A 25,504-nucleotide genomic window follows, 5' to 3' on the forward strand; every position below is an offset into this window, starting at 1 on the left:
CACCTGTGTTCCAGTAAAAACACCATCAAGTTAACAATAACAGCAAAAATGCAATGATGAAATTATGCTTGCTGCTTTTTTCCACTGCACATAAATGCTTTTCCTCACTATCTATGGTGAGACTGAGATTGAGTTTTACCTTAGTTTCAGTGAAAATACAATTTAAAGTGCTTTCTGTAAGATCAGATTTTTTTCTCCAACCAAGATATAAATAGGAAGTGTTTGTTAAGCCTTTTTATTATACGTTGTGCAAATTTTTGCCCTCACACTTTATTTCTATTTTTGTTCTTTCTGTTGAACCCAGGATGATCTCAAAGCGGTCAAGCACACATAAATGTTAAAAGACCTTTGAAAGGGTATCCTGCTCATGCTTGTAATCTCCTCTTACATCTCTCAAGCACTGACTAATAGGCTCTCTCATATTGCTTTCAGGTATCATTGATCTCTGTGTATCCCTTTTAAGTTTCTGAAAAGTGCCCAGGCAGGAAAATGAAAGTGTCAGAAAGGAACCCAGCTAAGGAGAACCCTGCAAACAGTGTTGTTCAAATATTTGTTTTTCTCATCTTGAGGCCTCCGGTATGTTTGATTTAAGGCATGAAAAAGCAATCAGTCTAGCTGGTAGAAATTTTTTTACTAAGCAAACAACCACAAGGATTAGAACCCTAAAAGTGTCCACATTGCATCATACTTGGTAGTGGCTAAAAACTCCCCTCTAACTAGCTCAAATGAGTTGCCAAATCATCTGCGGAATCTCACAGTTTTGTGACACTATACTAACACCTCTGATAAATAAATAGACTCCATTAGAAAGCAAATGCCAGTTTCTAGAGAGAAGTCATGTTATTAAGAGAGAAGACATACATTTGCAAATATTATCCATTGACTTATTTTTATGAGAAACCAGCTCTGCATACAAACATTTTGAGGTTCTGCAAGACATGTTTAACAGCACCAATCTAAGGAGAAGAATCAATAGTTGCCTATACCAGAAGATCTTTAAAGGTTTTGACTGCACATAGAGAAAAAAGGAATGGGAAGCATGGGAAAAATCCTGTAAAAGCTAATTAATTAATTAGCTAACTAATTAATTAGACAGTAAAGTATGTGAAAGTTTACTTATTTCATGAGGAGAGGCAAGAATTAAATTGGTACCCTACAGTACCAATTCTTTTCTGCATAAAGAAAACAAAAAAAAAATTTTTTTGAAATATTACAAACTGTAATAGCAAGATATTTCTTAAGAGTCAGAAAAGCAGGAAAATGTCTGGTCCAGCAGCATTAGGCTCCAACAATGGAAAATTTTTGCAATACAGTTAACTGTTCTTCAAAATTTTATCCTCTTCTTTAGGGCAAGCTGAAATGATGCTTTATCTCAAAGGTGTTTTTTTGTTTGTTTGTTTTCTGTCAATGAAAGTGATAGAGAGAACAGAAAGGTTGTGGTATCTGAAAAGTAAAAAAAATATGATTTCAATATGGTGAAACTTTCACCAAGGAAATCAGATAGGAGTGCACTGAAAATTAAGTATATCAGATTATTGGGGGATGAGCAGCACAATCCTCTACTTGCTAAATAATATTCTCAGTCATCTCAGTAACGTTTGACTCTTAAAAAGCTGCAGTAATTTGGTTACAGCAGATATGCAACAAAATCAACCTAGTTGGTGGTCCTAACTTTTAAGGCTGTTGCTTTAATGCAGTCAAATAGAACAAATTCTGGTGATTTACTGTTGGACTAGATTTCTCTCTCCAGGCAAGATGCCATGAATCTGGGGTCAGGGCTTTGTAGGCTGCACTAAACATATCTTTTTCAACCAACAGGCACGTCTCACCGTTAATGCAGTAATCATTTGGTTTTCACTGGCCCTATCCTACCTGTTGTTTACTGCAAGCCTCTGCATGTTACGAATATAAAAACAGTAACTGTCAATTAAAAATCACAGTATTCTTTTTACCTATGATCAAATGTGCATTACTAGCACTGAAAATAAAACCACGCGAGCATGAACAGAAAATATGCCATTACACTCAGATTTAAAATAATCTGTCTCTTTAGTATTTCACATTGCAAACTCCAGTATCTTAAAATGTTGGGACATTCTTCTGCAGTCTGAGTATTCTCTGTGCACAAAGACAGATCTAATGTAATGAATAATTGCCTCTTGAGCGTTGTACTGAGCCTGCTATTGCCCTACTTGTTCTCCTGTGATGAGTGAGCTCCTTGGGAAGGGCAGATACATCCCAGGAAGTCACCACAAGGGTCAGAAAGACAGATCAAAGAAAGCTATCATTTAGAAGAAATGACCATTATCTCGTAGTGATCAGCTTTATGGTCATTGTAAAAGGAAAACAAAACAAAACAAAACAAACAAAAAAAAAAAAAACAGAAATCTCTCCCAGCAAGGAACAAATAAATAGCCTTCAGAGTCACCAAACCAGATCTCCTGGGACGGTGCATTAACTCAGCACTGCCCTCTGAATAACTTTGCTGCCAAGATTAGATAAAGCAGCTATCTCCATAGCAGTCAGCTATGCATAAACTGCCCTTGCTGAGCACATCAAAACTACCTGAACTGTAGTTCCTGACTTTTGCCTGGCGCTTTCTACCACTGTAATTATGCTCACTAATTCTATATATTAATAGAGAATTTACTATAATAATAAGGGAGCAAGATGCTAGCCAGATTTCCAGTTAGAATCCTTGTTCATTAGAAAGTCGATGTGATTAGATTGCAATTATTGCAAAGCTAAATGCAGAGCACTGGCAGCCTCCTGTAAAACAGAGCAGTAGCAAATGGCATGAACGAAGAGAGGCTCAAGAGTCACACTGTAGTACTTTGCTCAAATACATGTGATCAATAACTGGATTCTTCAGTTGTTCAGCTACTTCAGATACTTAAATCCATTCAGTATCAACTGTTCTGTCTCCCAAAATAGTTAATATCACACATCTTATCTTTCTGGAAACAGAAAAAGAATAGAGGAACAGGGAGTTTAGAGCGAAAAATATTAGTTCATGTAAACAGTTTCAACATATTATAGTAGATAATTTCAGTACATTGCTCACTATACTGTCATCACTCCTTAATGTGTGTGAAAGAGCCATGAGAACCCACCATCATCTGTTCCCTTTTGGCTTTTCTTAAGAGGTGTCAGATTGAAATGCTTCCCCTCACCACCCTGCTCACTGAGGTGAAGAAAGCTGCAGCCAGAGGGAGGAGCAGGGCTGGTTCTCCAAGGAAAGACACTGGTATGCCTACAACTTAGCAAATAAACAGTGTTATACACAGGCACTGCAAAGTAGCTCAGTTCCATACTATTCCTGGTACTGTGTTGGTGTGTGTTGGCAGCTCAGGCTAAATATTTTTCATACCAGTGCTTTCATCACAGAAGATACGTTATAGTTGAGGAATTCTCTAGGAACATACTGGTACCAAAATATCAGAGATTGAAAAATAAAATTAAAAAAAAATTACAAGTAGAAAGGCTGATGCATTAATGTTGCACATAGTCAAAACATGATAAGATATGATGAAGATGGCACCTATTTTAATGGCTTACATTTTTTCTTCACAATATAATAAATTCACAATAAGAATTTATACAAGAATTTAGCTATTTTTTTTTAATTCCTAGATGAAAGACTACTAACAAGCCTAATTCCCTGAATATTATCTGAGAAATATTTTCAAATATACTTTTTGTCTTTAAATATTTTAACATGTAAAGAGCAATCAAAAGTATTTAATATGAACTCTCTAAATTGTTGATTAATTACAGCAACATTGAAACCAGAAGCGTTTTGTGGAGCTCTCTATGCCCTCTCCCAGTGCAAGTGACCAACACATTCTGATGTCACTGATAATAATCTGGTACAGTGTGAGAACTGTTTTCCATTAATAATCTCAACAACCTTCACTTTCTCAAAGCATCTCACGCTACAAAAATTTGACAAAGAACAGCTTTCATGTATCATCGTGATGCCAAACAGGAGAAGAAAAACACAATTAACTTAAAAGGCAGAGAAAAGACCATTGAAATTTTCACTTTGCTTATTTATTTGTGCCATTATCTGCATTGGAGTATTTCTTTTTATTTTCTCTCCTTTGGGCAACGTCTACCACCACAGCATGGAAAGCACAGACAAAAAAAATGTTATCTTCGCGGAGAAAGAAAAATAGGCATATGCAATATAAGACTGAGAAATCCAAGAAAATGTTACCAAAATCTTAAGTGATTTAACATAAAATAAATTGATAATATTAAAAAGTTGTTTTAGAGAACAATTAATGCTGTAAAATTAAGTAGTGTTAAATAGTGTTAAATTTGAGAATGAAGAAATAAAGAAAGCAATAAGATAGACAAAAAAAAAAGAACTAAAAAGAAAGTAAAATGAGTAATACTTATGATTTTATATAACTATTTCCTCAGAAAGGATTTAGCTTTCTCGGAAGCAAAACTACTGGAGTAGTGATCAGAATACGTAATATTAGCCTTAGTAAAAGAAGCTAAATAAGTATTCAGAGAGTGAAATACTTTACAGGTTTGACCTTAACATTTGTACAGCTGTTAGCATTCAAGAATGAAGTTACTCATGTGCAGTAAAAATATTCTAATGAACTCAAATCTTCACTCAATAAATACTGGAAATAATTCCTAGTTGTTTTAGTAAAGGTCCTCCCTTTGAATGGGATTTTATGACATCAATCAAGTCACTGTGGACCTTTTAAAATATTTGACTTAATTTGGTGAAATCAGTTTTACAAAAATATTCTTACAATATTTGAGATAGCATAGATGATATTAGTAGCAACCTTGGAGAGTGGCCACCCCACTACTGCTTTCTCCTGTTGGATATTTTATGCTGTGATTCCAAAGAAGGAATACCAGCATATGTTGAGAAACCTTCAGGACAGAAAGTAAAGAGTGAAAGGTGTGAATCCACACAGCCCCATAGCATGATAGAGTCTGTTCTTGTTAATAATACAAGGCTGATCCAAAAGTAATGCCTCCTATTTTATTATATTAGTCTACAACCTCAGAGTCAAATGATGGTGATATTTCAGTAGAGGCTGAACTTTCCCATCAATACTCCATTAAATTTATTGTCATGTGACAAGTGGTAGCAGAGTGGCAGTCTGACATGGAAGTGCATGTGGAGCAAAGGTGAGTTATTGAATTCCTCCATGCAGAAAAAACAGCACCAACTGACATTCGTCAATGCTTGCTGAATGTTTATAAAACAGTGATAGTGGATAGGAGATCAAACGGTGGATGTGAGCACAGTGAGACAGTGAGTGGTGTGTTTCAGCAGTTTTGACAGTGACAGTGGGCCACCTCTTCAGGTGTCGACATTTATAAGCACCAGATACAGGCTCATGTTTGTTGCTGATGAAAATGCACAGCTAATGGGGATGACTATATTGAAGAATAGTGTTTTGTAGCTGACAATTTTTTCTATCAAACAGTGTTATAGTATTCTTCTCAGCAGTTGTAATGTTCATGGAAATAAATAGGAGACATTACATTCAGAGTGACCTGCATAGAATATATACTCAGCTGACGTGAAAATGATATTCACCTCATAAAATATTCTATTTTTTGGCCTAAACATATAGAACATTCAAAGAAAAACATTTCAGAGTTATTTTTACATCCTTTCAATTTTTTTTTAATTCATTAATAATCCATCAGTCTTGAAAAATTGCTGTAGACAATAGAATTCATTCCTAAACGAAAATTTTATATTTTCAAGAGGAACAATATCAAACTCCTCATTTGAAATAATTTACTAAAAAAGTGCATTGTTTTTTATACTTTTCAGATGGCCAGACTGGGACAGACTTTATAACCAGCATTTAAACTGAATGCGTTTATTATGATAGAACACAATGACTGCATTGTAAGATTTTAGCTCTCCGATATCTAGCTCTTATTTCCACAAACAGATATCCCAAACATTCTTACCTGCGTACTCTTGCAAAACAAATATGAAATAGGTGAACGTAGAGGAAGAATTGATGTAGAGGTTTATTTGAGGAAACAGCTGCAGGAAATTATGAGTTTTCACCTCACAAAGGCTGAGCATTTAAAAAAGAAAGATTAATTACTCTATAAAAGGAACAAAGGTTAACAAGCTTTTACTTAACTTGTAAATATCTGAAGGCAAGTAAGCTACACCTCCTACACAATAGATTTTAACTCTTTCTTGTAGCATCCCTCTCTAGAGTGGTATGCTGGATTTGATTAAAGAAAGAGTTAGGCATATTTTAAGGCATATTTTAAGTCAGTAAAAATGTCATTTTTCAGCGCTTTATATGTAAACACGTAATTATGTAGAAACATTTATAAAAATAACAAAGCCTTTCTTGATTATTTGAACAGCAGCATAACAAAGAACTGTAATGGAATGCACAAAGAAAGTGTGGAATCCTCCAAAGTACCAAGCTTTCATTAAATTTCACCTTATGTCCCATTATGGTTCCTTTCCAGCTCACTCTGCATGCTTCCATGGAGACAAAAATAAACAAATCATTAATTTTTCCATACTTTCCAGCACGTATCACATGCAGTTGTTCCCTTGGATGTTCTATTACTCCAGTCAGAACACCGCAGACTTTTTCTAGGTATATGCCAATTACCAGTATATATCTATGTAGGTCTCTTTCTACAGCTCTGGATCCATTTTGTGTTTTCTAGCAGGATTTACCTTTTGGCATTCAGTTGTTTTAGGGGAGCAATTACACTGGTTTCTATTGGACCCTTTGAACCCAAACCATTCTATGTTTCTATTATTCTATTGCACTCCCAGCTCCACATTAACCTAAAACAATAGGGACCAAATTCTCCACTTCCAGTAAGCATCTATGTTGGTAATGTAGAAAAAGAATAAGAGTACTGTATTTGTTTTTCTAATGCATGTGTTGTTAGGAAAATTAACAAGGAGCAATAAAAAATTTATATTTAACTCTAGCATGTAACACTTTTTTAATATATCAACTAGAAGGAAGTGAAAATTTCCAAAACCCTGTTGGAGTTGCCTGACTACAGAAAGAAAAAAAAAAAAAAAAAAAAAAAAGAGCCAAACCTCTGCTTTTCAGGTCTCTTAAAAATCCCAGATATATCCTGTACAGTGCACATGCTTGATTGTCTTTCAGTAACCAGCTTTCAGAAAAACCCTGCCGGGCACTTTGCTCCCGAAACAACTCCAGAAAATGCTTCTTAGAATAAATACGGGTTTATAGATACTAAGTACAATGTAGCTGCTCATTTTCTGCTTCTGAGCTGGAACATGTTTACAACACTGGAGCTCTAAGGGTTTGTAAATCAAAGTATTCCTGTCCAAACGCGATGTTATTAAGCAAGACTTTCTAGAAAACTGGACTTCAAAAGCCAGCAAGATTAAAAGGAGGACGAGAAAGGTTTTTCCCAATTTATGCAAAAGATGTGCACTAGTTGTGAATCACTAAGCTCTACGGTTGTTTTCTGAAGATTCATTGATAGGCAAGCTTCACTTGTAACTGAGCAATTGCTCTGTATGTTTCAACGTACCCTACCAGCAACACAGGCACTTATGGTCAATTCAAAGCCAATAATAGCAGCAGAGCACAAGTCAGAGCACAAGTAATTAAAAAGGAACTTTAAAAATCTCTTTTCAGCGACACTGAGTTTGTCACCCCAAAAATAGAGACAAAAATTTTATATGAACGCTTCAGTATTTTTCCTATACTTTTGTGCTACATTTTATGACATGAAGCCTAAAATACTGCAGAAATGGTTCCTTGGAATAAGTTTCCCTTGAGAATAAAAAGGAGTTTCTCCTTTTGAAATATGTGAAAGTCCCATTAAGATGCACATTTTATAGCGCAGAGAGTTCTGAACATCTAGTCCCCATACAGTACATGCTGTGCTGGTATTTCTTCACATTGTCTCCAGAGCGTACAGCATGACAAAGTTCAATCATATGAATTCTGGGTCCCCAAGGAATGTAAGATGGCTTAAAAGACAGACCAAGTAGGTGCTTTGTTCTCTATTTCTAGCTACTTTCCACTGTGTTTCCAGCAGCTGTCTTCGCAGATGATCTATTACTTTTGATCAAAAAATTATAGGATCATTTCATTAATGAGAGGTGACCCAGAATCTCAAATTGTCTCTACTTGGAGAAAGTAGGATAGATAATTTACATATGTGTAAGCAGTGGAGCATCTGAAATATAACAGTCTGCCTGGAAGTCAGATGGCTCTGTGGTTTTCCTGCCACATTCTTTGTTCAATGAGAACTTCTTCCACTTCTTGGTCTAGACAGGTGTAGAAGTCCTTAAGTTTGTTAAGTCATGTTTGCAGCTCTGCCTGCAAGGAAAGTGTTCAAGCATAATGCATGAACTCAAATTGGATACTTTCCCCACTTATTTGGCAGTAAAAATAATATCTTGACTTTTTTTTGTTTGGGAGCTGAAGAGATAAAAGACTTTGCGACTACTCTAAGCCAGTGAGACACACTCAATATCCATCTGCTTGTGGTGTGGCCACTGTTCAAATGGGGAAGTCTTCAAATGCAAGCCTCTCTAAAGAAAAAAACACTTAGAAGTTTAACAGATTGCTAACGGACAACAAAGTAAGAGCTACTAAAAAACAAGCTGACTCTGGGATTAGCAAGGAAAAAACAGAAAACTAAGGGTGGATCAAAGGATTTTCTGTCAGACTGGATTCAAAAAGTAAAGAACTCTAATCTGAATCACAGCAGCAGTTGTGCAGTGTAAAACTCAAGAAATTGTAGGCTAGGTGAATGTGGGACTGGAAGCCACAAACTGTGCAGATGCAGGTAAACATATGTATACATGCGGAAATAAAATCTGGAGACTTAGCTCAAGGAGACTGTTAGCTTGCACAAATAGAGGTGAGAAATGTGGAAAGGGCAAGGGGCGTTGGAAATGGAGTGTCACAGCCAGGTCTGTGTAAGCACCTTCTGACAGTAAACCCAGCCTCCATTCTTTTACTAAATGCTCTTCTCAGGAAAAATAAATAAATAAATCAGAAAAGCAGGGTCCAGACACTGAAGAAGAAAGTACTTAGGAAGTATTTTCTGGTCTCCAGAATGTGACATCTTCCATCTGCTGTGTTTGCCTGTCCGTCCGCAAAACACAACCTCTTGCAACAGGCAGCCACTACTTTTTTCATATCTGAAAGACCCTTAATACACAGACGTGGCAACCAAGCCAGGTTTTTGGGATCAGAAACATCTCCAGTTATGAAGCAGCTGTTGAATACTTTTTTAGTGGTGGTTTTGTTTTCTCTCTGAAAAACAGGCTAAAAAGTAAAAGAAGTAAACAAACAACTCAGCACAAACAAAGTTTACTTTCTTCTAAATATAATTCTGGACCAGCATATATCAGATTAGTTTGGCTTTTAATTATAAATTAATTTAAACTTTCTTTGAATTATTAGCAAATGAATAACAGGAACATTGTGCAGCTTACTCCTTCACTGAAGGGGCTGGTGAATTGGATCATATTTTCACCAGCAATTGAAAGAAGTGGCAAAAATACAGGCAAAGAGAGCGTTGATGCAAGATCGATATTACTGCTTCAGAAGTTCGTTTCATTTCACAGCTGTTTCAATCCTTATCCAATCTTGTGATTTTTTTAATTATTATTTTTTTTCTTTTTGTGCTTACTGGTTGGCTTGTTAAGCAGAATTTTCAGGGTTTTTTTTTTTGTGCTTTTCAAAGTAAATAATTCTGAAAGTCCACTTCATGTGCTCTGTAGAAAGCTTGGAGTGAGCCAGCACCTTCTCTGTTGAAACTATTGTGGAGATAATGTGCAATTGCTTCTGCATATTAGAGAGAAAGGGTTTGATGAAGAGTGCAGCTTTCTTTTCCTTCATATTAAAAGTATCTATTTCTTTATCAGATATCAGATTCCAATTGCCAATTCAAATTCTTGTGCAAAGTACTTTTTACCACTACGTGTTTCTTTGCTGTTGATTTACTTTTGTGACTTTTGTTTTTCTTCAGCGAAGAGGAAGAAGCAGTGAAGTGACAAACTTAAAACAAAGACATCGTTTGTATATGACACGTTATATGTTACAAGAACTTGAAGAACTCTTTAGTTCAAAGCCAAGCATTCAGAGGTCAAAAAAGGCCAGAATGAAAATTGCCTGGGCAAACTTAATCAGGCAGTACAGTCTTTCACTACATGAATACACACAATCATTTTTCTGTTTAACTCCTATCATCACTTGGCTACTGTGCTGCGTTCATTAATGTGTTCTATGCATGACCTGCTTATAACTCCTTGGAAGGAAACTCCTTTTGGGGCTCTTCTGTTGATTCTTCTTGCTTCTTTCCTACACAGTCTAGCTTTTCCCCCTTTTTTTGCTCACACTAAACACATTCTTCTTCTACAGTGTGTGAGTAACAGTGGTAAAGTTGAGGTACTTTTATTTTCAGTTCCAGTAACAAAACTGGGACCAACAACTTATGACCAGACCTCACATGAGGCATTATATTCAAGAGGAGCGTGACTTTCATGCACCAGGCCCAGGGAATATGCCCAACTGTTGTAGGGAAATCACACTTGCCAAATGTGGCACTAGGAGGAGGCTGATTGTAATGAGTAGGGACAGGCTGTTGAGATCTACAAAGTCTCCTAGCTGTGTATAAATGAAATATTTCAGAGGTGAATTAGGGCAGATATTTATGAGGTGTATTCCAACAACAACTTTTAAGCCTTGTTATCGAAGTATAGAACTGTAACCTTACTTTCAGACACAGCTGATTTATTTCCAAGTATAAAATATCAAACACAACCTGAGGCAAAGGTATGGCATGGAAAACTTAAGTCCTAACTTGGAAAGATTAAAAGCAACTTTAAAAGCAATGTTAAAAAGAGTTTGATGGTGAGAAACATCAAGCAAGTTTTACCATAGATAATACAACTATTATGCCTGCTAAATGCAGAGATCTTCTTAGAACACCTTTTGTGGCAGGTAAATAATTCTTTTCTTAGTGTAGTGTTTTTGAAATGAAACTACATCCAAATCAAATGGATATTTCATAAAACAGCAGGTGACTTCTGCATGTTTTTCTGACTTCCTATCAGCTCCGCACGCACTACAGAAATCCAAAATCAGATAGGAACGTCCAGTTAGCAGGATGTCACATATTTCCAGAATTCAGTTTACAGATCACAAAATATTGTCTATTCCTACATTGCTACAAGGGTCATCAAACTCTGCAAAAGTATGGGAGACCTAATCCATGCCCTATAGGCAGTGCAGTCTAGGCCATTGTATAATCATTGGATATCAAGATGTTACAATCACAAAATAAACAAAAGAGTTAGGCAAAGTGGACTATGATAACAAGAGAGAATAAATGGAAGGCTTACCCTTATGCCGGGCTCACCACAAAATACCAGAAGGAGGGATCCCCAGATGAGATCCTTCCCCTCTGGTAGCCAGCTCTTAAATAGGTCTAGGAGGGGTGCAGCCTGGCTCCACCCCTTCCGGCAGCACAGGTGAATTGCCTTCACCTGTGCTCCTCTGGCTGACTCATGGCTTGCCTCAGGTGATTAATCAGAGGTTCAGGCCGTGACTCAGTAGTTCCCATACAGTCATCCACAATTATCTTTCCAGCAGATGAAATTCCTACCTTAAAACCCATCTCAGTATATCATTCTAATAGAAAAGGAGAAGGCTAAATAGCCTTCTCAAATAACCTGCCAATATACTTCAGTATCAGTATTTATATCATCTGTGTAGGTAACAAACCATTTGAAAACCTGGCACCTCAGCTGGAAAGCCAAGTTTGGCTGACTACATTAAGAGAATTTAAACTCACAAAAATATCACTTTCAACCTCTACTTCTATTTTTCTTTTCCTTAGCAGATTTTCTTGCTGTTTTCCCATTTAGCCTATGAAGTTTACTGGAATGCCAGGGTGGGGAGTTGTCATAACTAAGTTGCATGTCAGCCAGAATGGTGTATTGTGCTTGGTGCTTGCTAGATAATGGCTTGCTCTCTTCCGTGTATTTATAGATCAGGCAGGCTTTCCTTTCTGACAACAGTTAACTTCTGCAGGAGTCAAGTAATCCTTTAGTCACTTTTAGCAGCATGTCACAGGCATCTACTGCCATTTCTTCTTGTTTGAATAATTTTCAAAAGGAAAAACAGGTTGTCTTGGAGTCTCAGTGCACTAGATTTTATCATTTCATGGCCATCAGTCAGAAAGTCCTTACAGGGCTCTGTAAAAACTCCACAGGGGCAGAACCATGTAACATCATGCTGAGAAAAGTCTAAACTGGAAAGCCTTAACAGGATAAAACTTGTACGCTTGAAGTGATCCCTGTAGGGAAGAAAGCAATGAACAACGGATGTCTTAAGATAAAGCAGAATGCTGTTGAGTCAAACCTTAGAGACTATACTTTAAAAACATACAAGGGAATGCTTGAATATATGTTATATTATCCCTACACACTAGTCTTTAAAAAAATAGACTTCTGCAGGCATAAGTCCAGAATACTTCCATTTTCAAACAGCTATGCACCCTACAACTTAGGTATGAAGAAAATGCACTTTATTGGTGATGACCTACATCTTCCAAATAGGAATTGGTAAAGAAAAGTGTAGGGTAAAACAAATACGCATGTTTAGATTTTTTTCCCTTACTTGTCTGCAAATTATCAGTCCTCTTTTGCTTAGTCAGCTAACAAATTAAGGTCAAAAGGTCAAAAGTAAATATTTTATCACTGATGCTAACCCCAGCAGTGTAGTCCCAAACAGGAGCTTTCCCAGGCTGTAGTGCAATGCTTAGTCTTCTGCTGCAAAATGGAGGTATGTCTCTAAGAGAGTCTGCTCTGATCAGCTTACTGCCAACATTCATGAACCACAGCCACAGAGCTCATCACATGTCCTCCAAGGTAAACTGAACTTAGTAGGGCAGTACATACCTACTTAAATGGAAAGCAAAATTATTGCATTTTTTTAAAGCTCGAGGCCTTCTTGAGGAAACAAACTTCTCAGCTTCACACATTGTGTATTTAATACTCTGTAGCAATAAATTCTAGAAGATGTCAAAATTGTCAGAAGTTTTTCATCTGTGTCACCCTACACGTCCTCAGGATGATACAGCAGAAAATGATTGCACAGGTTGTGTCCTAGGAGGGAAATTCTCTTTGGCCACTCCCTTGCCAAGTATAGATGTAATACAAATATTACTTATTACAAATATTTCTACTGAAACAGTTTCCCAGACTGCCAAAAGATTTATGGCATTTTAACCCTTGAGGCTGGTTCATGCACAAAAGCATCTTTATGCAAACAAGATAGCTGAAAAACTTTTTCTGTAACAAATGTATGTTAAAAATGTGTCATATTCATAAAACCATATATATTAAATTTCCAAGAGTTAAAGTTGATTGGAACATGCCATTTATCTGAACAGCAAGTGCTAATGGCATCAGTCTTTTGCAGAATACAAATGAAGAAACCTCACACAATACAACACCTATGCAGTTAATAAGATCACCTTAAAGAACTTAATATTTTCACCTAGCTATTTTCACCTAGCATGATCAATGTATTTTCTTTAAAACACACTTTTTTCTTTTTTTCTTTTTTCTTTTTTTTTTTTATTCCTGCTTTGCCTGCAGGCAAACAGAATCTATAACACAAAAACAAACAAACAAACAAACAAACTACATAAGATAAATCTAATTGAGCCTGCAGTCTATTGTAGGAGCAGTGCTAGCAGCATACAGCATATCCCATAGTCCTGGAATCCTACGCAAACCTTGACTCCAAGTTTGGCCATGCACCTTCCCTTAATCTGAAATGGTTGCCTATAGAATGAAACACTGATACCAAACTGAGGAGCAGCAGTACATTTCAGTATGTTCCCTGGCTCTATTATGACAAGATGATATTGAGAGTACCACCAGTGTCCATCTACACCACTGTTCAGACATAGGCCTCATCCCTGCTAACAGTCTTGTATTTGGCACCTTTGTCAGCTTTACTGAAATAGAAGATATTCTTGATTTTCACAAGGACTTCTCAGTAAAGTCCATTTCCACAATTCACTACAATGGAATTTCTCTTCACAACCATTTGTCATGAAATATGAATGCTACAAATAAGCAAACGTTTCCAGCACGTGGATAAAAATGTTTGCACATGACTTCTGGAATGAATTCAGTATAATTGGAGAACCTTGGGAAAGTGAGAATGTTTCAAATGCATTTACACTTTAGCTACTGTAAAGAATTTAAATGAATTAATTATATATGTAGAAATAAGTAAAAACAAATTCAATATTTCACAAATCTCTCTCTTTACCTATGTGTTTTTTACATTTGACTTGTATGGTATCCTTGTATGGGACCACAAATACAGGTTCAAATCTGAATTCTGCTTGAACTTCTGTTGTTCAATTGCCTAGATTAAGTTTTTGCTGTTGATCTGTGTTGCAGAATCCATCACAACAGCACATCTGAAAACAGACAACACAATTGCCTCACATGCCTGCTTTCTGATATACAATAAATGTGCTTAAACAATTTATGTTGGATATGATGTTGATGCAAATTTTTGCTAAAATCCTTTTTTTTTTTTTTTTTTTAATCTCAGGGAATTCCTGTTATTGCTCATATTGCTCTGAATGAAAAATCATCACAGATGGAAGAACAGCCTGAGTACACATTGCCTGTAATAGCTGATTTTGATATGAAGTACGTGACAAACATACAGCCTACAGTAAGTACAATTTCTTACCCACTAAACAAGAACAGGATGGATTTATACTTTGACAGAAGGGAAATAAAGAGCTTGAGTCAGCTCCTGAGGCAGGTAAACTGTTTTAAAAATCACACTCATAAAGAGAGACAATATAAACATACTCTACGGAAAGATCCAATTATTTTGACAGACGGAAAGAAAACCTTAACTGAAATTCTCCTTTACTCATAGATGTCTGTACTATTTAATTTTGGCTCATATCTATAAAGGCCAATCCTTGGCAAACGGGAAGGGAAAGCATTGGGTTTGTCCAGTTCTGTGCTCTGAAACTCTTGACATTTGTGAGATAGAATGATTGTGACACCTCGAGCATTTTTGACAGGTGTTGACAGTTCCATAGTAACTGGAAACTTAGTAAGAAATCCAAAACTTACATAAACATAATCATTCAAGCCAGACTGCTTCTTTACTCAGTAGCGTTATGACTGGTACCATTCATTGAATCTGATTCTCTTTTTTTGCTTTGAAAGTAGACAGATGAGTTCAGGCTCCCTGACATTGTTGCAAGACAGAAAGATGAGATTGTATGATGAGGTGGAAGGGGGCATTACATACCTACGGAATACATACCAGAGCTTAAAATTACTTCTAGCCTTCCTCACTGAGTTTATTTGGATCCTGAGAACGAAGTCTTTTTAAGGTGGTTAATTTTTTCTTGTGGTATAAGGCAACTCTTCCAATATTCTTATTTTATAACTACTAGTGTATGCTGGAAACAGCAACTAAAAGAGCTTTTACCATTCTTTATTTGACATAAACTGCCAGAAAACAGCTGCAAAATTTGTAGCCAATAAAAAGAAGGATCTCCACAAATGATTAGTTGTTTTCAGTAGTCTAAAAAAGATTGACTTTTTTAAAAAGGTGACTTTTATGTCCTTTGCCACTCTTTGTCCTACCCACTTTGGAAAAATAAACAAAACAGGCATAGCAGATCATTCTGATTACCCTTCAGATTCCCAGGTAAGCAGTAGCCATACACAGTCCCTTAGTCACAGTGACAAAACTGTGTTTCTGCTTGCCGTGTGAATGAAAACTCCAGCCAGCACTTCTCTTTTTGAATTGAGACTGTGACAGTGCTTTTCAATCTTGGGACACCATCCTCCTGCTCTTGAAAAATGGTTTCACTTTTGGCTGCCTCTCACCTCTCACTTTGCTCCTTTTTTACTTGCTCAGTCTGCAGACACTTGCCTCTGGCAACAGTAATCTAAGAGCAATTGTGTCTTCCTTGTCCCTCCATTAAACACGAAAGCTAAAATAGTACTTCTTTTACTCTAGTACGTGCCAGAAAATAGTCTTGTCCCTGTCACTGTGTTCAAACTTGCTTCAATAAAGCATCTAAGAAATTCATTTGAGGGACAAAGAATTTAAGCTTGTTTTTATTCAAGGAAATTTTTCACAGATTTCATTATTCCAACACTGGCACTCATAATTTCAGTACTAGCTGACTCATTCCCAATTACGTATTTGTTTATATACTGTCACACACCTCTTCAGAGAAAAGGAGGTAAGACTCCCAGCAAGCTTTTCATAGAAACTGCCATCTCTGTTGAGATTCTCACATCCCTAAGAATATCTCATCTCAGTAATTTTCCTAAAGGTTTGATATCGCCTACCTTGCGAATCAAAGCAGTGTCAGCCTGATGGAGTTGTCCTTCTCTGAATGAATGAATGTTGCCTAAAGCTGTAAATTAACCTTTGTTCCAGGGCACGCTGTATAATGACTTGTTGATTCATGTATTTACAAAGTGCAATCTGTAGAGATGCTAACTAGGGTCCTTGTGTTTCTGGTTCCTTCTGGAGTCAAGCTGTTACTGTAATGTTGTGATATACATCTCTAGGAAAAGTTATCAACTATTTTTTCAATAACATATGTAAGGTTGTTCACTTACCACAGCAGAGTAAACATTTTAAAAACATTTCATATGCTTCTAGAAAAAAAACACTAGACTATATTACTTTCATTTAAAACAGGAATCTTAAGCTTGGGAGAAGAATGAAAAAAGACAAAGAATTGTTCTCACAGGTATGTTACTATGGCATTCAAATGACTTTTATGAGTACTTTGTAGTGTTTGCTCTCTTGTTCTTCACCCAGAATAAGGATCATGCACAATCACGTGTTGGTTTTGTTTGGGATCTGTCTTGGTTTTGAAGCACGCAGAATTGTTGCTAGGTATTTCTGCATGACAGAGTGCACATTTAAAGAAGTGCGTCATACAGAGAGGAAGTGGCAAACTCTAAAATTCATTAGGGGAATTCTGTTAAAGGGCAAAAGAGTAAAGGAAAACAAATCCTACACTGACAATGGCATGAGAAGACACAGCAGCTACCAAAATATTCTGTGGGTCAAACTACCAGTACATCAGATCCAGCATTATCTCCAAAAGTTGCTGTAGGAGATGCCTTATAGGAAAAGCATTCAAACTTCATTGCTATCTAAGATATGTTTCCCCTCTGCTCTGGTAGCACTCAGTCATTGGATTATGGATGTTGCTACACAGCACATTCCCATTGTCTATGGACTGGCCATCCAAATAATTGACCTTCACACACAAGCAGAAGTTCCACTGATGGCTTCTTAACTACAATCTCTACCAGTTATTCTAAATGCCCTGAAGTCAAAACAGTCCTTTTCACAGCACTAGCACTTCCCATCCACCAGCCCACAGGATGGTGTCAGTGGCTCTCACATGCCTGTCTTCAGCCCTCCTCTAGCCCTCTGGGAAGGAAGCAGTGGTTGGCCTGTCCTGTGACTTTGCTATCTATGGCCACTAACATGATTTCTTTTTTATGTGATGTCTGAGGAGACTTCAAAAAGAAAAAACCTGCTGGCTTCCTTCTATTCAGTATTTTATGAAAGACCTTCCAAAAAGAGAACAAAATCAATCTTGTACTGACAGGTTACTTTTAGTAATGTACTTACACACAAAAATATAGGACCCAAACTGTGATAGGAATCCCATTTTAATTGTCAATATAAGCAATTAGAAATGCAAGTTTGAAAAAGAAGCTAATTAACTTATTCAGCAAAAAGTCATGTCAGATCAAGATTATATTTCATAAAATCATGTTATAATGAGTGATTTTTTTGCCCAGCTAGTTTCTCCAGGCAGAAGTGTAGATGCAATTGTAAGCACCATTCTTGTAAGATCAAATAATTTGATTTGTTCATTAATGTTCCAGACTACATCAGAAAGTGGGCATGAATATCCACCTCCACTTTATAGACAAACTAAAGCAGAGGAGAAATGTTTCCCCTCCAGTCTTGTGAAAGAGCAATGTGAGGGTCAGGAACAGAAGCTCCATCCCCTGAATAGATGTCTTGTCCTCTCTCTATTGCACCATGCAACATCTCTGAGATTCATTGCTATCACTGTTGTAGAACGTGTGCTAGCATGGTGAAGATCTGCTAGTTTCTAAGATAGAACACAGGAATTTGTCACAAATTTCAGTTAGAATGGTCTCTCAAAGACAAAGGTGAAAGTATCTCTTAAGAATTAGGAAAGATGTATTTCCTCTCTGAAAAAAAATAAAAAATAAAAAAAAGAATATTTAATTTGAAGCTGCTGTTTATTTGCCTAAGAAAAAAAGAAAGTGAATATTTTCCTGAACAAAGCTTTTATTAATTAGGTGTATCACACTTAGTTATAAACTCCCAGCAATACTTGTCCAAGAAAAGTTTAGATGTTGTACCAAGGGACACGGTTTAGCAGGTAAATACAGGTGGTAGGTGGGTAGTTGGACTAAATGGTCTTGGAGGTCTCTTCCAGCATTGATGATTCTATAACTGCCTCAAATAAGTGAACAAAACTACTGAGTACTTCCAAGTAATGCTTTTTAAGTACAAGTGGCATACTTTCATGTCCAAGCTTATTGAAGTGTTTACCTGATACAGTCATAGATTTTTTTTTTTTTACTTTTTGTGTTGCTTTCTTTTTCCTTCAAAAACAGTGAACAGCAAACTCCTTCACCATATTACAGGATATACAGGATAAAACAGAGATACAGATGAAGATAGTCACTGAGGAATTTTTAGAATTATGTTATTGGTTGATATCTGCAAGATACAAACCGTTCTCTGAATGACTGGTCTTAGAATCCAGTAAGAAAAAAATAAAGATGTTTTTCAGGTTGCAAAATAAGCAGGCAGGAAAAGCTCTGATTTCGTGCAGATCAAGTGCTTGAACTGACAATTCCATTCAATTCTTCTGGAACAAACCTGAGCTGCAGAGAAGACTGCCTGCAATTAAAGCATTACACGTTAATAAATAGGACTGCATATATCATCACTAGTGACTGTCATTGGAAGTGTCAGTAGTACAGAAGAAAGGGTTGATCCCCATGGAGCCAAAAGAACTTAACAATTGGTGAAGATTTAGCGGCTCATCTTCTGAAGAGGTTAAGAGAGAGGGTTTCTAATTTTTAACAAATTTCTAAGTTTTATATATATATATATATATATATTTCTTTCTAAACCACATATGTTCAGATTTACTGATCATCAAAGTGGACGTCTTCCGGGCTGTGCACACAAAATGAGTTACTCACACTCCCAGGGTGATTAACAAACAAACAAGGTTTTCCAATTAAGTATTGCTGTGCACCACACTCATGTGCTGCATTAAGCAATATGCTTCTCACAGTAGATGCAGAAATGCAACTTATCACTGAATGGAAACAGAAAGACACATGGCTAAAAGGCTGTAGCACTGGATGTGCCACTTCCATTGCCACTTACAAGCAGGGAGAGGAACTATTCTGTACCTTCTCCCTCCCCTTACATCTGCAGTCCTTCTTGCTTCCCTCGTTGGCCAGAAGTGTCAAACAGAAGCAAAGGTCAGAGCTCCTCCATCCTTACAGCCTAAAGACCCCATTCCCATGAAGTTTATCTTGAGAACTATGAATATCAAATAATCTCAGAGCTGATAAAAGCTCTGTAAGCTTCTGTTGATAGAAACCTCTAAAATCTCTCTCATGGGATCTCTGATGGATGTATACAAACATCTTTGCAGACCCTCAAAAGGATTTTGCTACCATAATAATCTTAACATTATAATAATAAATCAGTAGTTACTAAAAATTTCAGCTTATATGCTATAGTAGACAGATTTTTCCTCTTTCAATGTGATTGATGAATATTATCTTCTTTTCTGCTATACAGCTATGGTAACATTTAGAAGCTGAACTCTTCAACATTACTCAATTATAAAGCACAACACAGTAAATTCAAACTTGAGGATTATTTATCCAGTTAAGTTTTGGACTATGAAAATATAACAGCACAATTTGTTTTTGAACAGTGTACCAAGTCACCATTTGAACTTAATCTGAACTACTAAATATCATTTTAATACAGACATAGCTCATCATCATTTTCAATAGAAAGGAAAAGCCCAACCCTGAGGATCCTGAGATGGATCTATTGTACATATTATATACACACATATTTTATTTCCTTCTCTAAATTTAGGTTTATCTATGAGACAGGGCTAGCTCAATAACTATGACATTATATGCCAAGATGACATTTACCTCTCCAAAATGACATCATATTAGACTTGTCTACTTTCAAAAAATATATTTCTATGGCTTTTGGTGGTTTGCTTTGTATTTAAAGTACTTAGTTAAGCAATACTTAAGCAAATATGAATTAGCTATTTCTCTACTTTGTATCTAAATATTCTGACAAATTAGATATGATGAAACACTTGCAGAATTGTTTCTATTTGCATTTTACTCTGACATTAAGGCTGAGAAATGTGAAGCTTAGTTATCATACAAAGATGACTCAAAGATGTATTTGCATATGCAATAGCCATCTTCTAGACATACTCTTATTGAGAATTAATTTTGTCACTATTGTTTTCCATTAAAATACTGAAACTGTGTAATCAATTATCAGCTTCAAATGGCAGTCCTTGAGGAAGTGGGCATTGTTACACTGGCTCCCATTGCAAGACTACAATACAACCATAATAACCAGTTGTTGCTCAGGCACTGCTGCAATGAAAACTGCGATCATATTTGTCTTCCGTGAATTTACAAATCACTTACAAGCCTAACTAGATTAGCTGTTAACAAGTGATCCACATAAATCTCATGCAATATGAAAGAGGGCTGTTTGTTTTCTTTTTTTGTTTTGTTAATCTTCAACTTCCTTCTTTCTTTTATGAAATGATGCCAAAGAACTGTTTATTTAGCTGCTTGCACGATTCTTTAATTCTGCTTTCAGTAAACTTTGCACATGGAAATAGTCAAACACTGAAGATGATTGTAGCTATGTCACCTCATCTGTTTTATACATGTATCACTTTGTTCTGCACATTCTACTTAACTTGAAAATAAAGCATCTTTATCTACAAACTTAGCTTCATTACTCCCCCTCTCCAAGTAATCTGTTCCTCAGCTTTTACTGTCAATGCCCAAAATGAAAGAGAAATAATGGAATGCTTCCTACTCAGGTCTAAAGGTTTCTTCTCTCAGATGTCTAATCCTATTCCCAAGTTATTTGTTGGTATGTCAAAAAGATTAAAAGAAAATGGAATTTACTCAACATAGTCCATCAAAATTTCAGTACAGTCAACAGATCAAAGCACATATCAGGTCCGTCAACAATAATCCAGTCCCTTTTCCATCCTTCATTCACTTTCAAAATCAAGAATTATACGTTAACTGTAGTTTCATAAGTAGTTAAATTCATTTTCTCTCTCAAAGGCCTGTTTTAGAAATTCTGAGTTGACAGTTTCATCTAGGATCTGTCAACTATACCAAAATTCATTTCTAAAAGATGAGAGTGGATGTGGGGAAAACATGCAGAACTACTATTCTATCATATTGCAAGGACCAGCTATAAAAAAGAAAGAGTGGGGACAGGATCACCAAACAGTCTTTCATTTCTGCTGCAATTAAAAACAGAATGAAACTAGAACTGAGAAAGGAGGTGGGAAGACAAAGAGGAAACAGAAGAGAACACTAATAATACTGAGGATTTTTGGTGCTACTTAAAAATAACTCAAATGAAAATCTGAAAGCAGAGTTTAGGTGGGACTAGGGGAGGGAATGTTAACAAGAAACAAGAAAACTGCACAAGATGAATAAGGATGGTAAACAGGTACTTCATATCCCCTGCAAAAAGGGGACTCCTCAGGGGTTACCTGTAAGAAGAACACAGTTGCTTCTCAGGATGTCTCTTGTGGTTCAGGAGATGGGTGAGAGCACAAGCAGGCCTATCTGTCCCTTTGTCTTTCCAACAGCACTTCCTTGACTGTGGAGCTCAGCAGTGCCCCAGGTGGAATCAGCAGGTGTCAAGGACAATGGTGGCCTGAACTGAACCTCTGTGAGATGTGCAGGTACAGAGAAATAAGAATGTACTGACTCTGGAAAGACCTACTGTTGATGTATGTGATTTGAACACACAACAAAAGCACCTACAACACTGCTTCCACTCTAGTCCCATTAGGGAATGGACCACTGAAGTATTGGAAGGAAGCTCCCTAAGTAACATTCCTGCCTTTGCCTTCCTAGAGATCTCTGAAGAAAAGAGATCAGTTCTTGTCAGTGAAGTTAAAAGAAGACTCCAGCATGTGCTGGCTTTTTCTCTCCAACATATCTTCTAGACATCACTGCAATATGGATGAAATAGCCAAGAGGGGTATAGATGAAAGGAGCTAAACTCTGCTATGACTTATTTAGGTAAGTGATGTCAGCAAGAGAGGTTGGCATCCTGTTAGGCTGATGTTCCTCCCTGGAAAAGACTACCCAGGATGAAAGACTGGAACTGGTCTCCTTTTGCTGCTGTCAGGTATTTATGAAAATCTGAGATATAATGTGGGGAGTTCAGCCTACAGAAATGCCCAAAATCAAGGTATCCTGCTGAGGACAAAAAAGCAAGGTAGAGATGGAAATGCTACAAGTAAGGAGAACACAAAGCATGGAAGGAAAAGGCAGCTTAGTATTCACAGAACTTCCTGTCTTCAAGTCAAAAAACTTTACATCCATAATGGCTCCTAAGTTACTTTTCTGAAGCATTTGCTCAGTGTCAACAAAACCAGTATCTCTGTTCCTCACTTTCTATCATGAAGAGCTTCACTCAGGGATGCTGGCAGAAAATCTTTCTTACAGAAAGCAATGGTGTTTTGAAGTGATTCTTCATTCCTCCTACTGGAATCCTGGCCAGAGAGGAATGTGGGGAGGTGATGTCAGCCATCCCACTGTGCTTCAAGTGGACAGAAATACCAAGCAAACTGCTCCGGTCTTGAGATCTTCACTTGGAGAATTTGGTCATCTTTCACTGAATACCAATCTGTCGAAACTTCTGTTGCTAGCACCCTTCCAGCACTTAGCATAGCAGTTCATAGAAGAATGGAGAAATTCAAAATTGGGATTCTATAACCAAAATGAAAGCTGCTGACACTTAGTAGCTGGCAAAAGGATAAAGACGACCTACTTGCCAGTTCTATAGGAGGGTGTAATAATTTATCAACCTGAATGGAAGACTGACTAATGACTTCCTTCATATTTCAGAGTTTTAAGCTTACTGCACTGGCTCTTGGAAGGCGATGCCATGAGAACATGAGATCAGCTCTCACTGCTCATATGCCACAAATGCATGTCATCTCACCATTCCCATGCAGAGCCAGCTACTTGTGCTGTGCAAAAGAACAATTCTCAGGAGGGCAGAATGTTTTCATCTGAAGAGGTGAAAAGCCTATCACTTCCCTTGGTAGTTAGTGTCTGTTGCTGCTATCTCACTGAAAAGAAACATTCAATTTCCTGAATTCGTCCACCTCTGGCTTGCAAATGCCTTTCTTATGATTTTGCTTTGTAAAGCCTGCTGTTTTCCAGGCAAGTTTATGCACACCTCTTAATCTTATTTTTGTAATTAAAGAATCAAAAATGTCCATTTTTTACACTGCAGCATTTTCTTGTCCTTCTCCCAATATTTTTAACTTCCTTTTTCAAATTCACTTCCTTGTACTGCTCTGCTTTTTTTTTTTTTTTTTTTTTTTTTTTTTTTAATTTATTTACTGCCAGTTTCAAAGTCACATCATTATATTATTTGTCGGTTCTCACCCTGGAATCTATTACAGCATCGTGGGCTGACAAACCATTTCCTTATTTGTCTGTATATATTGCCACCCATGGTCTTAAATGAAGAATGTTCAAAGGCATTTTTTATGTGAGTACACATCAATAAATTTTCAAGATTATTCTGCGTGAAGCCGTATCAACTTACCAGTCGGATAGTCACGTTTATGCTAACCACAGCAAAATTAGCAGGTCACTAGCACTTAACAAAAACAATTTTGTAAGCCCTTAGTTGTACACCTTGAGTAAAAAAAAAAAAAAAAGCCATAACAATACAGCTGAGAGAAAAACATGTAGACGTAGTGATAGTCTGAGTGATTTTTTTAGTGATAAACTGAGTAGATTTTTTTTAGTACAGGAAAAAAAGAGATAAAAATAAATATTATTAAAATGTGAGACAGTTTAAGATCAGAGGTAAATTTACTCAGTATTTCTTTTAAAATTTCTAATTACCTCAGTCCTTAAATAGAAAATGAGAAGGCATATGGAAAAGTAGATTAATGGAAAGAACTATTTCTTCTATTCAGAGGACACCTTCTAATGAAGCCTAATAATGCTATATTTCTTCTCAGCTATAGTACAACGTTAAGTCATCATTCTGATCTTTCATTTGTTTTGATTGCCAGACTTTTTGGAACTGCTGACTTCACTAAAAACCCTTCAATAAAATGCTCCCTTGGCTTTATAAGCAAATGGAATCTGAATCCAGATTTGTACCAGAAGAGCAATTAACAAAAGCCTTGTTTACAAGTGTGAGACGAGGCTATAAATCCACATATAGGAAGGAGATAAAGTATACAAAACACAGAGTGAGGCATTCTTCATGTGTAGTTCTGATACTTTTTGATAATGTTGTATTCTTTGCAAATGCCTCTTCCACATTACATCTCACAGACTGTTAAGTAACACTGAGCAGTAACTGAAAATGAATTGGGTTTGTTTAGTCTAGAAGAGAAGCCTGAAGGAAGACCTGATAACAGTCTTCAAGTACAGAGAGGGCTGCTGCACAAAGCAAAGGAATAATACGTACTTCATGTCCTTGGACAGAGGACAAGAAGAAATGCACACGAATTACATTAAAAAAAAACTCAGTTCAGATATCAGGAAAAAAACTTTTATCTGTAAGAATCGCTAGGCATGGGAATAGATTACTCTGGGCGATTGTGAAATCTCTATCACGGGGAGATGCAAAGGAGAGGTTAGACATTTGTTTGCCAAGAGTGGCAAAGACATAGCTGAATTCTTGAGGCTGAATATAGACTACAGAGCCTTTTCAAACTTTTGCCAGTTCAATTTCCAAATTGAAATATATATTTATTCATGAATGTGCTTAAAGTGAGTGCAGTAAAAGTATATATATATATATGAAAAAATATAACGCATCAGGAAGGCTTGACATTACTTTAACACCTGCCTCTTAAGAAATAATATAATAGTTAAGGGTCATAATTACATTATATTTAATGTTTTTCGTGAACATATTTGACAATGCTAAAGCAGTGAAGGCACCAGAACCCTTGGTTTCATACCATTTGCTTGCATATACTCACGTAGTGTAATACCTCGCACAGTCCACCCTTTCTCTTGACAAAACTCAAAAGTTCATAATGAGGAGAAAAACAAAATGCA

At 36.6% G+C, this 25,504-nt stretch overlaps 1 protein-coding gene and 1 long non-coding RNA gene across 2 annotated transcripts in view; one reads left to right on the forward strand and one right to left on the reverse strand.

Annotated features, from left to right (window-relative positions):
- Positions 1–25,504, forward strand: part of BCKDHB (branched chain keto acid dehydrogenase E1 subunit beta) — a 1,150,961-nt gene that overhangs the window by 539,823 nt on the left and 585,634 nt on the right. The gene's annotated exons all lie outside the window — the stretch shown is intronic.
- On the reverse strand, positions 890–11,424 carry LOC125688659 (uncharacterized). The gene is made up of 5 exons (XR_007374822.1): positions 11,384–11,424; positions 8,181–8,345; positions 5,965–6,077; positions 3,114–3,259; positions 890–1,443 (listed from the first exon to the last, which is right to left on the reverse strand). It is a non-coding gene; the product is annotated as an uncharacterized LOC125688659 (long non-coding RNA).

This window comes from Lagopus muta, chromosome 2 (genome assembly GCF_023343835.1).
Source record: "Lagopus muta isolate bLagMut1 chromosome 2, bLagMut1 primary, whole genome shotgun sequence".
Taxonomy (NCBI): Eukaryota; Metazoa; Chordata; class Aves; order Galliformes; family Phasianidae; genus Lagopus; species Lagopus muta.